Source organism: Dipodomys merriami, unplaced genomic scaffold (assembly GCF_024711535.1).
Source record: "Dipodomys merriami isolate MVZ:Mamm:240054 unplaced genomic scaffold, mDipMer1.0.p SCAF_19, whole genome shotgun sequence".
Classification (NCBI taxonomy): domain Eukaryota; kingdom Metazoa; phylum Chordata; class Mammalia; order Rodentia; family Heteromyidae; genus Dipodomys; species Dipodomys merriami.
In genome coordinates, this window is record NW_027203270.1 from 6,081,926 (window position 1) to 6,097,901 (window position 15,976).

A 15,976-nucleotide genomic window follows, 5' to 3' on the forward strand; every position below is an offset into this window, starting at 1 on the left:
AAGGAGGATCAAAAGTTCAAGGCCAGCACAAAAGAAAATGAGATTTTCTTCCCAACAACAAAAAGCACAAATTTAATAATAATATCATCACATTATAAAAAAATAAACAAATAACTGCTTTGTTAACACCAAAGAAGATTGAGAAGCAGTACAAATCCATTCACTGGGGGGTTACAATGAGTACTAGGGTTTGAATTCAGAGTAGGATTTGGTAGGCAGCATCTCTGAATTCTATTTAGAATTTATTTCACCGTATGAAAATTGTTTAGAGAAAAGACTTGGATTTGAAAACAAACTAGATGCTTAAAAGAGATTGTGGTCATCAATAAAAGTGTCCTCATATTTGCATCTTAAATTATGTAATTATTATTTTTTAATTCTATGTTTTTGTTATATTTATTATATTTATTTATGTTGCTGTCATTGTTGCTTTCATTTATTTTTTTCAGATACTTTCATGCTTTTGCTGGGAACAGAAATCATATTATAAGACTTTTTCTACCTAGCTGAGATTACAAGTATAAGTCATCATGCCCAGCTTATTTTATGAGTTAGTATCACTAATTTTTTCCATGCAGGCCGCAAACCAGGATCTTCCTGTTTCCACCTCTTACAAAGTTGGTATTATAGGACTATGCCACCAAGCCCCAGCCTATAATGAGATTCTATAGAAGAGCTTACACAATAAATTTCATGTAAACTCCACATACAAAAAATACTGATTGACTGAATGGAAAAAGTTTTACTTGAGGAAAAAAAAAACCATTCATCCAAAAAATAAGTCATTTACTTGGATAATTCAACAGTTTCCCTTGATTCTTAAGTACCATAACATAATCAAAATATACTTTTCTCACACAAAGAATCTTTTGCTAGGTGAAGACAATAAAATCATTTAAGAAATATTTATCTTTTATAATAAATCAAACACTATAATACCAAAATTTTAGCTTCTATTTGGGGAGAACACTATCTAATTATCTATCTATACAAGCTGGCCCCCAGCTTGTATTAGTTTTTATACTGAGATAAATCAAGGACTGAAATAATGGGGAACCAGAAAAAGAAAAAGGCTTTGGGGCAGAAAAGAGAAATAGGAGGGAAAGGAGGAGGTGAGTATTAGAGAAATGTGGCTAAACAGAAAAGAATAAGAAAACAATACTATCATTTCAACATTTGTATACATATCTACACCCTATTTCTGGAGGCTATGTTCCTAAAATGAAATCAGAGGACATGAGCATTTTAAAATTTCTTAATGCATATTCTCAGAAAGAACTATACACTTCCATGAATAGTAAAGGAGAAAATGCCACCAATCTAATCCCCTCTTGCCGTAACAAGGTACTTAGAATTAAATCTTTGTGAAACAGATACAAATGAAGCTGACCAAGTATAACCCAGAGCAAGATTTTAAGACACAAGCTCACAAAAAGATTACTTTAACTTGCTGCAAGAAAGGAAATGGGGCCTAATTCAGTCAATTACTGAACAGACACAAATACACTACTGACTTACATATAAGATTTGTAGCAGGGCTAGGAAGGTGGTTCAGTGGTAGAGTGCTTGCCTTGCATACCTGAGGCCCTGGGTTCGATTCCTCAGCACCACATAATCAAAAAAGAAAAAAGCCAGAAGTGGCGCTATAGCTCAAGTGGTAGAGTGCTAGCCTTGAGCTGATATGTACGTCAATAGTGTATTTGTGGTTATTCAAAAACATAGCTCATTAATAGAAAATCATGTTGGTATTTGGCATACACAAAAAGGCCAAAAAAGCTTATATATAACTTTTTTTTTGTGATAATGCATATTATTAAAAATAGAATATAGAATATCATAATAATTACCAATTATTACTTAAGCATTCATTTGGAAACAATTCTGATATATCAAATCATTTATTACCCTTATAACATGTTTGATATTACACTCATTATTTTTAGGTCGGTTGTGAGGTTTGAACTCAGGGCCTGGAAGCTGTCCATGAATTTCTTTGTGCTCCAGCCTGGCTCTCTACCACTTGAGCCACAGTACTACTATCAGTTTTTTGAGTAGTTAATTGGAGATAAGACTCTCAAGGGTATTTTTCTTGTAGGGCTGCCTTCAAAACAAGATCCTCATATCTCAGCCTCCTGAGTAGCTAGATTACAAGAGAAAGTCACCAGTACTCATTGATATTATATTCTTTTTTTTTTGGGTCCGGTCGTGGGGCCTGAACTCTGGGCCTGTGTGCTGTCCCTCAGTTCTTCAGCTCAAGGCTAGCGCTCTACCACTTGAGCCACAGCGCCACTTCCGGCTTTTTTCTGTTTGCTTATGTGGTGCTAAGGAATCGAACCCAGGGCCTCGAGCATGCAAGGTAAGCGCTCTACCACTGAGCCACCTTCCCAGCCCCTGATATTATATTCTTAATATAGGTAATGACCTACCAACATACCCCTATCAAATCCATATTACCTAAATAACTAGGCAAAAAGCTGAATATGCAAAATAACTAGAAGATACAATATATTTTAGAAATCGATGAAGGTCTTCAAGAAGTGAGTATTTTATTAAGTGCTGGCAGGCAGCTGTGGCTGGGTACAGTGAGATACAGTATTGAATGGAAGGTGACAAGCAGAGAAGGAACAGGGTGAAAGAGATTTTTGGTATATGTATAAAAGGGGGGTAAAATGAAGCTAAGATAGTACAACATTGTACATTGAAAAGCTTTAAGTGAAAAACCACCTTTCTGCAAGTACATACAACCAAATTAGGACATTTCCAAATCTATGTTATGTCCTATGCCTACTGAATCTGGATGAATCATCTGTTACAGAATAAACATACAGTAAGTATTAAGTGAAAGTTTCACATTCTAGACAAAGTAATGGAGACAAAATAGTAGGACACATTATTTATCTGCCATCAGAACTGAAGTAATATGATGTCTGGCTAGGCAGAGATGGAGGTGGAGAGTAGCATTATAGGTGGACAAGACTAGCCAAGGGTCAATCACTGTTGAAAGGAACTGATAGGTGCCAGCAGGTTTACTGCACTATTATTATCTAGGTTTGTATACGTTAGGAATTTCCCACAGTGAAAAGTGGGCAGGAAATGAAACAGTATGAAGAAGGATCTTGTCTATCCTCATCTGCTTTTCAAAGGTAGTAGTAAATATTCCAAATATACATCTAGGAACTTCTAAATAGAGATTAAATGAAAGGCTTTCCTGACTTCTATTCACTTGTTTCTAATTAAGGATGCTTCTAAAACCATTAGAAGATGGACAGTGTAAGAACATAAATTTGTGGGAAAAAGGACAATATGAAATAAAAACACTTCCTTCTCTCCTTTTTTGACTTAATTCTAACATCACTTCAATGGAAATAGGAAAAACATTCTGTTTACTGCCTCAGGAAAAACACCACAAGGTCACAAGGAGATTGAAAATTTGAAACCTAGAATAAGAAAAAACTTCAAAACAAAAGTATGGTGAAAGCAGATTTTGCATGCTCTCTGCTACTCAATTATTAGAAATGATACTCTGAAACTGGAGCAAAAGTATCATGAGTAAGTATTGAGGGACCATCAGCTATAGAATGGTGCATAATTCTTTGACAGAGTTCAGAAAAGTATTAAGAGAAACACATAGTAAAAAGTACCTACAAGTTCATGTGCATAGCCACATCTATGACAACTTAGCAATGGTCACCATGGACTGAGGTTGTGAACACATAGGTCTTCTCTATGACAAAGACATACTCCAGACAACTGTCAAGATATGACATAGAAGTTGAGACCTTTATGAACCAATCATCTATAATTTAATTGCAATGTTGATAATGAAGATAAAATATCCACAAACAGGGAATCACTAAAGAATTTAGATGCAATGTAGGAGGAAGGGTATAAATAACTGAAATTAACTTTATATTTCTTATATAGTAGGTAATAAAAAAGGATGTTCTGAAGATTGCTGTGTGTGTGTGTGTGTGTGTGTGTGTGTGTGTGTGTGTGTGTGTGTGTGTACACTAGCATTTATCTTAAGCGTAGGGTCTTTTGCTTGGCTTTCTTGCTCACAACTGGAAAATTACCACTTGAACCATGCCTCCGGCCAATGTAACTTTCTCAAGTGTCTACATGACAAAAGATAAAAGTAATATATCTTGCAGACCAAACCTCAATGGGTCAAGATACATACCAGCTATGTAAAAAAGTCTTCAACTATTGTTAGTTAATAAAATCAGTACAAGAAAAGGATAAGGAATTTTAAGACACAAACCTTGCCATTTCCTCCTTTACTTTTAAAGTACAGTTATAATACACCCTATCCAATTAAGCACAAAGGATGTTCTATCAATTCAGTTTAATACACAACTTCAAAAATACTGTCTCTACAAACAGACATTTGATAAATAAGCAAGGACAGGATGACTAGATCATTATGAGGTAACTATGAGCCAGACTGTTTATACTATGTTCTCAGGAAAACAAAGCATGCCTGCAGTGAGTAAATAAGAGCTAAAAAAAATCATTATGTGTATTTTGCTGTCATATAGTGATCTATGTTTATGTATGTTGCTAAATATAAAATATATTTCTATATTTTACATGTGTTTATGTGAAAGTAAAACAAAATAATTTACCTCAAGTCTATTCTTTGATTTAAAAAAAGTCCTATAAAACTTAGATAAATATTTCAAACATATTAGAAGAACATAAGCAATATTATAAAGAAAAAATTAAATTCAATGATTTCTATAAGATTCTCACGTAACAAAATCTTCTATATTCCAAAAATCCAATTCATAATGTAACTTGAAATCTAGATAAAAAACTTGAACAAATTCTACTTTTATGTTTAAGATATATTCTGTAACACAAGTATAAATATATACAGAACTTTTTTTAAAATGCTCACAGGAAACAAGGTACTTAAGAGTATGAAAAAGTTAAAAGTACTGTTTAACATGCTGTTAAACTACAGGTACAAAGAATTAGCCTATGCAAATAATTATTAAACAGTCTCACAAATATATTACCAGGAAACTAAATTCCTGGTAAAAAGTTTCTTTAAATGTCACTTAAGTTTCTTTAAATATTTTCCTATTAAACACTAAGATAGGTTAGGAGATGTGAATCTGAATCAGAATTTGAAGAATGAGGATTACTACTGCTGAAGAAATTTAAACATCTTGATATATCAAGGTTCATTATTTTTTTCCTCCAAAAGAACAAGAATAAAACCTGAATTTTAAGGAATCAAATGCTTTCTAAAATATCACCCTTGAATAAAACCCCACCAAAACAGACAGACCTCCACAAATCTATTCCTCAATAAAGAAAAAATTCAAAGTGATTTATAAATGAAGCATCAATGATTTGGAGGAGAATGAACAAAGATATACTGGCAGATGAATTTTACAGAGAATAACATATCCTTCTAACTTCGGACCAAGGAGTATTTGTTTCCACCTACTATCACTACCATTCTTCTCCAGAAATAATAAAATCCCACATCAGGCTAGTATTAGTGGGAACTTGAGAGGTAAATAATGTGCATTTTTCAGCCTTTTGGGTTATTTTAGGGAACAACATCCCTTTTTCGAGCAACACAGAAAATTGTGAGCTAAATGACATCACGCAGCCTTGAATGAAACAGCTCAAGCTCAAAGTTCACCCAAAGGCCAGTGTGATAAACTCACACTCAAGGACAAACTTCAATGTATTTTTGGACTTTATTAAAGGCAGCATCTGTATAGCAGTTGTGCAACAACAGAGGGCTCTTTCCCCAAACTCTGTTTCTGATCAAAAAACACTCAGGAGTTAAGGAAGAAACTGCTAGGGAAAGTAATTTCTTAGCATACAAATGAAAAGTAGTTATACAAAAAGAAATGCTCTGAAAACAAAATTGACAAAGCAGCTCCCAATGATCAAGCAATTCACAGAAGAAACACAACCACCAAGAAATGTATGTAAATACAGACTTGCTTTCTATAAGAACATATATATGCAGAACATCACTAAACATATAAAACATACTCAAGTGACATCTGTGGAGGGAATCAACTGAATAAGCACTGGTACTAGCTAGAAATGGAATGTTTCTCAGCATAATATACATTTGTCTACTAACAAAAAAAATTAAGCTTAGGGGCAAAGTACTAGAGATTTAAAACCTAAATAAGGGCTGGGAAAGGGGCTCAATGGTAGAGTGCTTGGCTTGCATGCATGAGGCCCTGGGTTTGATTCCTCAGCAGCACGTAAGCAGAAAAAGCCTGAAGTGGCACTGAGGCTCAAGTGGTAGAGCACTAGCCTTGAGCTGAAGAGCTGAGGGACAGCGCCCAGGCCCAGTATTCAAGCCCCATAACCGACAAAAAAAAAAAAACAAACCAACTTAAATAAAACCAGAAACTCACTGTCAAAAAACATGCAGATCTATAAATTTAAATGTTATCATTCCACAATTATCAAAGTGGCTAAAATTAGTCCTTATGGCTAAAAATTGTAGGCAGTTTCTCAGGGTAAAACAGCATAGCTACAATAACTTAAGAAAGGGATAGCATTAAAAATCATTTATTTATATGATATTGAAATTTAAGTATAAAGTCATTCACTAAATTTCATACACAAAGTAGTTATATGTTGCTGGCTATTTATTAGCAACCATTCCTTCACCAGCATAAAAACTGGTTATAATGCATAACATGGAACACGCTTTACCTGTTATATATTAAACAAATCAATGATCTTTCTAGCACCCTGACCCTTTGGTACCATAGATGTTCTCTAATTAATAATTAAAGTTTCTAACAGTCATTGTACATCTAGGGTTTCACTTTCCTTTTATTCTACACTCCCAGAAGAACAGACCCAGGCAATAAATAATTAGAAAAGTGGCATGTCCTGTTAGTCTTGAGATGACAAACGTCTGCCTGTGAATAGTAGATAATGGTGGGTGCACCTATTTTTTGTCTCTCTAGTCTAGTCGTCCATTTCCAATATCCCAACACATCAAATAACTAAAGGATCTTTAAATGTTCATTCTATTTACTTAAAGGTCATATGACATTTAGTATTTGGACAAATTATACCAAGAGGTAGCCTGGCAGATTGCCCAACTTAGTTTAGCTATTCAGCATGATGGTAAATATCACATCAAATGACAGAAGAAAAAAAAAAAAGAATGCATGGAGTGATGCTATCAACCAATTCAGCAACTCCACTGAGGAAAATTGTCAAAGAATCCTAATATGCTTGTAAGAACTGAATATACTATAACAATATCTTTAAAACAACCACAATTAAGAAAGTGGAAGTTGGTCATCATTAGCTCACACCCGTAATCTTAACTACTCAGAAGGCTCAGATCTGAGGATCAAGGTTGGAAGCCAACTTTGGGAGGAAAGTTCTCAACTCTTTATCCAATTAAATATCAAAAAGCTCTAAATGGAAGTGTGGCCCAAGAGGTAGTGTGGTAGGCTTGAGCTAAAAAGCTCAGGGACAGCACCCAGACCTTGAGTTCAAGCCCCAGGAGAGGCAAAAAACAAAACAAAACAAAAAACACTACATTAGTGTTCATTTTCACAAGTAGAAGACAAGACATTAACATCGTTACTTAGGAAATGCAGATAGCTAGGGGACAGAGGGGACTTATTTTCTACTAAATAGTCTTTGGTACATATTAACTTGTATATACCATATAGCTATTTGAAAATTATAATGAATATAAATTTCTGGAATAAGAACTGTACAACAGATATTGTTAGTAAAGTAAGTGTCAGAAATGAAAATAAACAAATCAAATATGTATCAAGGAATGATTGACACTGATATGCCAAGCAAAAGATGACTCTCTTGCATATTTGGCTATATGTACCACTCCCATTTTATCAGGTCAGTGATATTTACTTGCAAGAGACAGGGAGTTACTTCAATCTGTAACACTCTTCATACATATTACTTATCATTATTTCAATATTCATATAAATAAGTACAAAATATAAGACCAATTTCATCAAATAATTCAATACTTGATAGTGATTTTATTTAGAGGAATGACTTCTTGCTGTAAGTTAGAATCACCCAAGTCAAAATTCTATGTAGAATCATTAGCCATTCTGATAGCCAAGACTAGATGCATTTCTCTCAGAAAGAATCAAATCTCTACCTAAAATTCAAAGAAAACTGTAAAATATAGTATTCTTTATAAGATACTAAGATGACTAAAAGATTTGCGGAATCTACTGTAAATTGAGGTAATAAGGTTAAAGAAACATTGGGTTTTGGTAGTAAACAATGCTGGGTCTTCAAAGTACCAACACACACACACACACACACACACACACACACACACACACACACACACACACACACACACACACACACACACACACACACACACACACACACACACACACACACACACACACACACACACACACACACACACACACACACACACACACACACACACACACACACACACACTTCTTGTGAAAAGAATTAAAGCAGCTTCTCCCATGCTTCTCTTAATACTATATTCTAGGAAAGTATAGAATTAAATGCTGGGCAGGGAAGGTGACTCAATGGTAGAATGCTTGCCTCGCAGGCATGAGCCCTGGGTTTGATTCTTCAGCACTACATAAACTGAAAAAGCTGGAAATGGCACTGAGGCTCAAGAGGTAGAGCATTAGGCTTGAGCTGAAGAGCTGAGGGACAGCACCAAGGCCCAGACTTCAAATCCCCACAATCGACCAAAAAAAAAAAAAAAAGGAATTAAATGCTGATTTTTTTTTCTTGACAAAGCAAAAGAAGCATGGAATGATATAAAATATTTTAGGCCTGGAAGACATTAACATTTCAACCAAAACATAAGAACAATTTTAAAAAATTTCCAAAGAATTAATAAGGATCCATGATATGTTCCTTATTTTAACTCCAACTAAATCAGAAAATTCACAGTGTCAAGAAGACTTAGGTAGAAATGGGACAGGAAAAATGAGCATATAACTACTATAAGGATTTTACCCCTACCTTTCCAAAAGCAAGAGGGCATTTTCTAAGGCTTTATCTTCCTTCACTATTCTACAATGTGAAACTCCCTGAAAGGATCATGTCCCAAAAAGCTACTATATCTCTGTGCATATGTATGTGATATGTACATGTGTGAGTATATGTGTGTATATGTAGTTTAACTTAACAATAGATGTACATTAAAGTTTTTAATAGGAAAAACGATAACATAGTAGGTAGCTTTCTTGTAATAATTTGCCCTTCTACAGGTAAATAGTATTTAAGGGAATGAAAAAAGAAAGAAGTAGGAAGATTCTTAAATAATTTATTGTAATAAAAAAAACACAGTATTTCTCCCTCTTCCTTCTTTATTCCTGCCCTCCCTTGCTTCCATCTATCCATACATCCTTAAGCTAGACAAACGCTCTTTCACTAAACTACATCTCTGCCCTAAAATATTTCTAAAATTGTCTTACAAAGACTTGAAAAATGCTGAACCACCATTTCTAGGCCTGCAGACTGAGTAAATCTGGGATGTGGGATGTGTGAATTATTCAGAAGTATTCAGTGAAACATAATTGAAGTAAGTCACTAATGTTTTGCTAAAGACTACTTTTGCTGGACATTCATTGCTGTGCAGCATTTCATTTTAATCCTCTAAAACAAATTGAAGCAATTCTTAATTCCTCTTTTCTCGCTTTTCCTTCCTTCCTTGCCCACTCTTCCCCTTTCACTTTCACATTCTTTATCTCCTCTACACATTTATTCTTTACTTCATGCCTTTCTAAAAATTTTCTTTGGAAAACTAAACTATCAATTTGAACATGTTAATTGCTAATTTTAAAGAATGCAGAATAATAGAAGACTTTTTCATTCCCCTCACACAATAATGATAACATCAATAATCTAATCTAATCAAATATACATCTTGAATTTCAGAATTTTAATATTAAGAATCTTAATGAAAGCCCGACACTGGTGGCCACCCTTGTGTGAGTAGCCTATTAAGATTAAAAAAAAAATACGATCTACTAAAAATACATTCTCCTCAAAACTTTTGGTTCACAACAAAGTACCTTTGGCTGTGATGCTAGTCATCTGTCACAAAGTACCTAGAACTCTGAGTGGAAAGAAGACTTCATAGTAGAACAAGAAAACTAATTCTGCAATCATGACTGAAAAGCAAAAGCTGTATTTAGCAAGTTTGGCATTTTTTTTCTTCCTCCCAATCCAAGGTACTGAATGAAGCTTTTTGGAAGAGAAATCTTATCTAATCTAGCAATGATCTATCTATAAGGTAGGATTCATTAATTCCAGAAAAGAGAAGGGCCCAGTTAGAAAGTAATTAAAATAGATTTCAAATTCTATGCTATACACTCCAAAGACCATATTATTTTTCAAAAAAGTATTTTTAAATTAATCCTCCTTCAGATTCTTTGAGAAAGCATTCTTCTAGAGGGAAATTTCTCAAATTTTAACCCAACATTTGACCTTCCACATATTTGGGGTTGTTTCTGTCTATAACAACTCTCAATTTTTAAAAATTAATTTCAGAGACCATTTTTTTAGTTTAAGTTGTTGTATAAAAGGGATTCAATTAAACAAGTCAGATTATGAAATCATATTCATTTTTTTTTCTTTTCTTTTTGCCAGTCCTGGAGCTTGAACTCAGGGGCCCGGCACATTCCCTGAGCTTCTTTTGCTCAAGGCTAGCTAGCACTCTACCGCTTGAAATATAATGCTACTTTTGGCTTTTTCTGTTTATGTGGTACTGAGGAATTGAACCCAAGGCTTCATGCATGCTAGGCAAGCACTCTATCACTAAGCCACTTTCGCAACTCCCATGAGATCATATTCTTAAGTAAAATTGGCTCAATTCATCATTTCTTTACTTGCCAAGAATAATCATTTATCATTTTAGTACATAAATATGTATAATTCAGAACAGAGATATGCTATATTGTGATCAAATGACAGAAAAAAATTTTTCTTGATCAGAAGTCACAACATAAAGAAATAATTACCCTCAAGTTTCTTTCTATTTTAACCTGGCTGAGATCTGAGTTTTTCATCAATTTCAGGACAAGTTATAAGACTGTAAAGCAATCTATGATATCATCCACGGACTTGGATCACCCAGACTCTTAAAGCAGCAAAGGATTTTTAATGGTTTAATTATAGAAAAGAGGAAACTGAGGAATAGAAAGCAATGACTAATTTAACGTAACAATGTTTTAAAAAAGGCAGAAACAGTTATTTCTACCTGTTTGCTAAGTAAAGTCATCATCATATATAAAAAATTATATAAGGGCAGTCAAAAATTTGTAAGGGAATTTGTGAAATAATACAAATAGTTAAATACAAGATCGATAAACCAACGTATAATTAAGTATTGACAAAAAATTGAATTATAAGGTTTCCGTTGTATTTTTTGGATTACTTAAAAACAACTATGCTATCAAAAGAGCTTGGACTACAGCTTTTACATAGAAGCAAAATTTTAAGTTATGTAAACAATAATAAGCTAGAGCAGTTGTCCTATTAACAGCAATAGGTGTACCTATATGCATAAGAAACACTACTATGAAGAAAAAAGTTACACTTCCTGTAGTTGAGAGTAGTTATAATAGTTTTCTCTCCTTTTCTTAATGCAGCCATTTGTCAATTAAAATACAGAATGGCCAATCAATTTTGATGTACTTAGTAAGCAATTTGTCAAGTGGTGCTATAATCCAGCTAATATATTATTTCTTGTCATGGAGAGGACTAAAAACTATTAGGTTTTCTGTAACTAATTGGAGAGAAAATTTGTGGTTTGACTCAATTGTTATTCTTATGGTGATAACACCTCTGTGTCCCAAGATCTGACTGCATGAAGTAGCACAATATGTGAAGAAAGTACTACTTTGTTGAAATAAAATCCCTAGGTCTTATACACAAGGGGGTTGCTAATTTATTGTAACAATCTGGTTTTGTTTCATGTGTTTTTATAAACATATCAATATATGTGACAATGAATACACAATGAATTTCTATGTGACAGCTTTATTAACATAAATTATGCATTAAAAACAATTTTTTTTTTTGGTTGGTGGTAGGGCCTGAATTCTGGGCATGGGTGCTGTCCCTCAGCTCTTCAGCTCAAGGCTAGCGCTCTACCACTTCAGCCACAGTCCCATTTCTGGCTTTTTCTGCTTATGTGGTGCTGAGGAATCGAACCCAGGGCCTCATGCATGCAAGGCAAGCACTCTACCACTGAGCCACCTTGCCAGCCCAAAAACAATATAGAATTTTTATACATTACCAAAGAAATTTAAATGGTTTAGTTAAAATAACCTATAAGTTAAAACTTATACTCTTAAAATTTTCTTCAAATGATCTGTTTTAAAAAGTGGTTCTCAATCTTTTATTTTTCCTATTGGAACATACTTCAGGTAAATGACTGATTTCTACTGTATATACATACACAGACACTATATGTCCAACAGACACACAATTAGATAGAACTCCAACTCTTGGAAGGCTGTCCTTCAGCTTCTATCATTCAAAGTTCTAGATATAAGATATTTCAGTCATTAATCACCATTCTCCACTTTTTCTGTGTCTATCTTACTAACGGGAAAGTACACACTAGGTCAGTAGACATGGAGAGCTTTCTGTCAAATGTCCAAACTTTTACTGTAGTAACAAAGGCAGAGCCAAATGGTTTCCCCAGCTCTTCAGGGGAGACTTAGTAATAGCAGTTGGGGCAAACCAAAAAGCTTAAGACAGAATCTTAACCTATCACAAATAACCCTGAAACCTCTCCTGAAAAAAATTGACAAACACTTTCCAAAGATGATAACTCTGTCCATCTATATTCAAGATTTCCCATAGTTATCTATTTTGAAAGGCAAAAATTAGAGTTAGAGAAAAAACATTTCTAGGAAACAAAAAAGTAAAGTACAGCAAAAAACTTAAATTACAACAAGCAGAAATGGAACACTAAATTCATTTCTCAGATATTAAGCTCCCATTGGCCTAATTGAGAACCATGTATGAGCAAGGAAAAAACAATTTGCCAGATTGATCTGGCACAAGGCTGTGTATGTATACTATCCTGCAGACTACCAGACATCCCATTGTTTTATATCTGCTAAGAAAGGTGCCCTGTGTGTCAGAAAAGCGCACTGAATATTTTCAATGACCCAAGGGGCAGAGGTCACTTATTATAAATGGATAATGAGACCTAATGCAGTGCTCTGAGTATGGACAAAGAAAGTATCTATCCATAGCCCCTGGTGGATTGGTCATTCAGGCTTTTATTTCCTCTGTACACTTAATGGAGTCAAACAATTGACAGAAATTCTATAGAGAAGGTTGAAACTCAGAGAAATGACTATATTCTAACTCTGATAGACACATACAAATAGTGACCCTGAAATGGCGCCATAATTCCTGTTACCATTAACATAGCCGACAGCTGTAGCATTCCTCCAAAATCGCACTTAGTCATTCATTACCAATTAACCTTACTGATGTAAGTGATGGCACATCAAACTATGATATCCTGCCAATACCAAACCTTGTATTAATGAAGGTAAGCAGAGTCAGACACTTCTATTATAGCCCCTCATTTCGGGAGAAAAGGACAAACATATTACCTATATCCTGGGTCCTCTTATCCCCACTATCCAATTGCCAGAGTTGATAATAGTATCTATGTGTAAAAAACTTAAATGCAAGTTCAATACAGTAAATGCCATGAGATGCACAGGTACTGAGGATCTGTAGACTTTTGACCAATAGATTATTTTTCTCTAGTCTCAATCAATGTCCAGTTTTCTTGGACACTGATGCTAGTAATGATATCAATTTAAAAAAACAAAAAAAAAGGCCTACTCTCAACAATACCAAATAAAAAGCAGGCTATAAATAAGGAAATGTCCACCTTGCAGACCTAATCTGCGACCTAGATGGCAGTACCTGCCCAGGTGAGGCACCCCCACTTCTGGCCCCCAAGGACATAAAAGGGGTCTCCAAGGAGCTAGACAGCACCATTTTCTCCCTTTCCTCATGAGAACTTGGCCTTGTCAGCTCTGCTGGCAATAAATCTTTTCTCCTACTTGACTTCTGTCCACGTGGTCTTTGGGTTACTTTCTGCAGGTTACATTTTCTTTTCACTATAAAAAATGTGAATGAATAATATGATACAAAAAGTTTCTAAAAATAAGGAAGGCAAAAGTCCTTTCTACAATTTTCCTTTTGTTTCATTTTGGTGTCAAGAACTATAATAAGAAGAAGGTGGTTTCATGCACAAAATGTCAAGACATAGAAATATGGAAGTATAAGCCGGGCACCAGTGGCTCACGCCTGTAATCCTAGCTACTCAGGAGGCTGAGATCTGAGGATCACAGTTCAAAGCCACCCTGGGCAGGAAACTCCTTGAGACTCTTATCTCCAATAAACCACTAGAAAACCAGAAGTGGCCCTGTGGCTCAAGCAGTAGAGCACTCGCCTTGAGCTGAAGAGCACAGGGACAGAATTCAGGCCCAGAGTTCAAGCCACACCAGTGACAAAAAAAGAAAAGAAAAGAAAAGAAAAAGAAATATGAAAGTGTATGTACTACAACTGTAAAGCCTGATCTAACCCTAACTTTCAAGTACATAATTAATCAAGTGTACAGATGATTGATGATACTTTCACTGACTTCACATTATTTTATTTAAAAAATCTTAAATTTGATAATCTTCCCCCAAGTATGTAACATATATACTACATATAATAGACTAATACTATGAGCCTCGTAGTTTCTTTCAGAAAATCATAACTATAAGATATAGCATATGCCAATTAATAAGTTTATGAAAGCAGATAAGTAAGATCATCAAATATATTTCAATATTAATATTAATATAGTTTCCTAACTAGGTCAGATAGTCAAACTAGATCCAGCAGTATGCCACACCCCATGACCAACAATAGACTAAAAATAATCTAAATAAGTCCTACCTTACAAGTTTCCTCTACTAGAGAAAAACATTTCTTTATTCTTCTCCCTCTCTATCCACACTTGGGCAAATATTTATTATGGACAATGCAAGGAAATAATATTGTTGAGTACCTCTATCATACTTGGTACATACCACAATAGCAATGCAATCCAGGATGTTAGGTTAAATTTACTGAGACATTTGAGAAGAAGCAGCTCATAAGAAAATTTTTGCCTATTTAATTGCTTTTTGGTAGCATGGACAATATCAATGAAAGAGATATTTTTTTATTTGTGTATCATTTTCCTTTGTGCAAGCAGAAGGAACTGGAAGGTAGTACTTCTAATATGAATGAAGTACATTACCATTGGAATACAAAACCAGTGAAACAATGAATAATAGGATGATAAAATTTTCTAAATGAGTTCAACCTAGGACCAAACATATGACTTAATATTAGAATGAAAAATATAGATGCCTCTTAATCTCTTGATTTTAAGTGGCAAGCCAGCAGTACAAAAACTTAGAATCCCAGGATTCTAAGTTTAATATCAGTGCTGACTCCTAATTTTAGCTTATTTTAGTTTATAAAGACCAAGATGATAAATGTTGATATCTAAAAGATAAAAACTGCAAAACCAATAGAAGCCTATCTATTAAAAAAAAAAAAAGCAAAAGATTTGTCATTTTAACATAATAAAACTAAGGTTTTGTCAAACTTAACAGGGTCAGGTGACCTCCTTGATAACATTCTAGCTAATCATTCTGTGTAATCACTTCCTTTTATTTCTCATCTGCTACCTTCTAACATGCCTTGTTGTATAGGGTTCCATAATTTTCCAGATGGTCAAACAAGTATATAATGAAAAAGGAAATGGAAGTTATTCTAAATGACCCAAAGAGAAATTAGGCACAGGTGGCTCATGCCTGTAATATTAGCTTCCCAGTAGGCTGAGATTTGAAGACCTTGGTTCAAAGCCAGATCAGAGAACTTTTATCTCAAACTAGCA

General features: G+C 34.4%; 1 protein-coding gene across 13 annotated transcripts in view; it reads right to left on the reverse strand.

Moving 5' to 3' along the window:
* Bcas3 (BCAS3 microtubule associated cell migration factor) overlaps positions 1-15,976 on the reverse strand; it is a 525,475-nt gene that overhangs the window by 297,102 nt on the left and 212,397 nt on the right. The window lies entirely within an intron of this gene.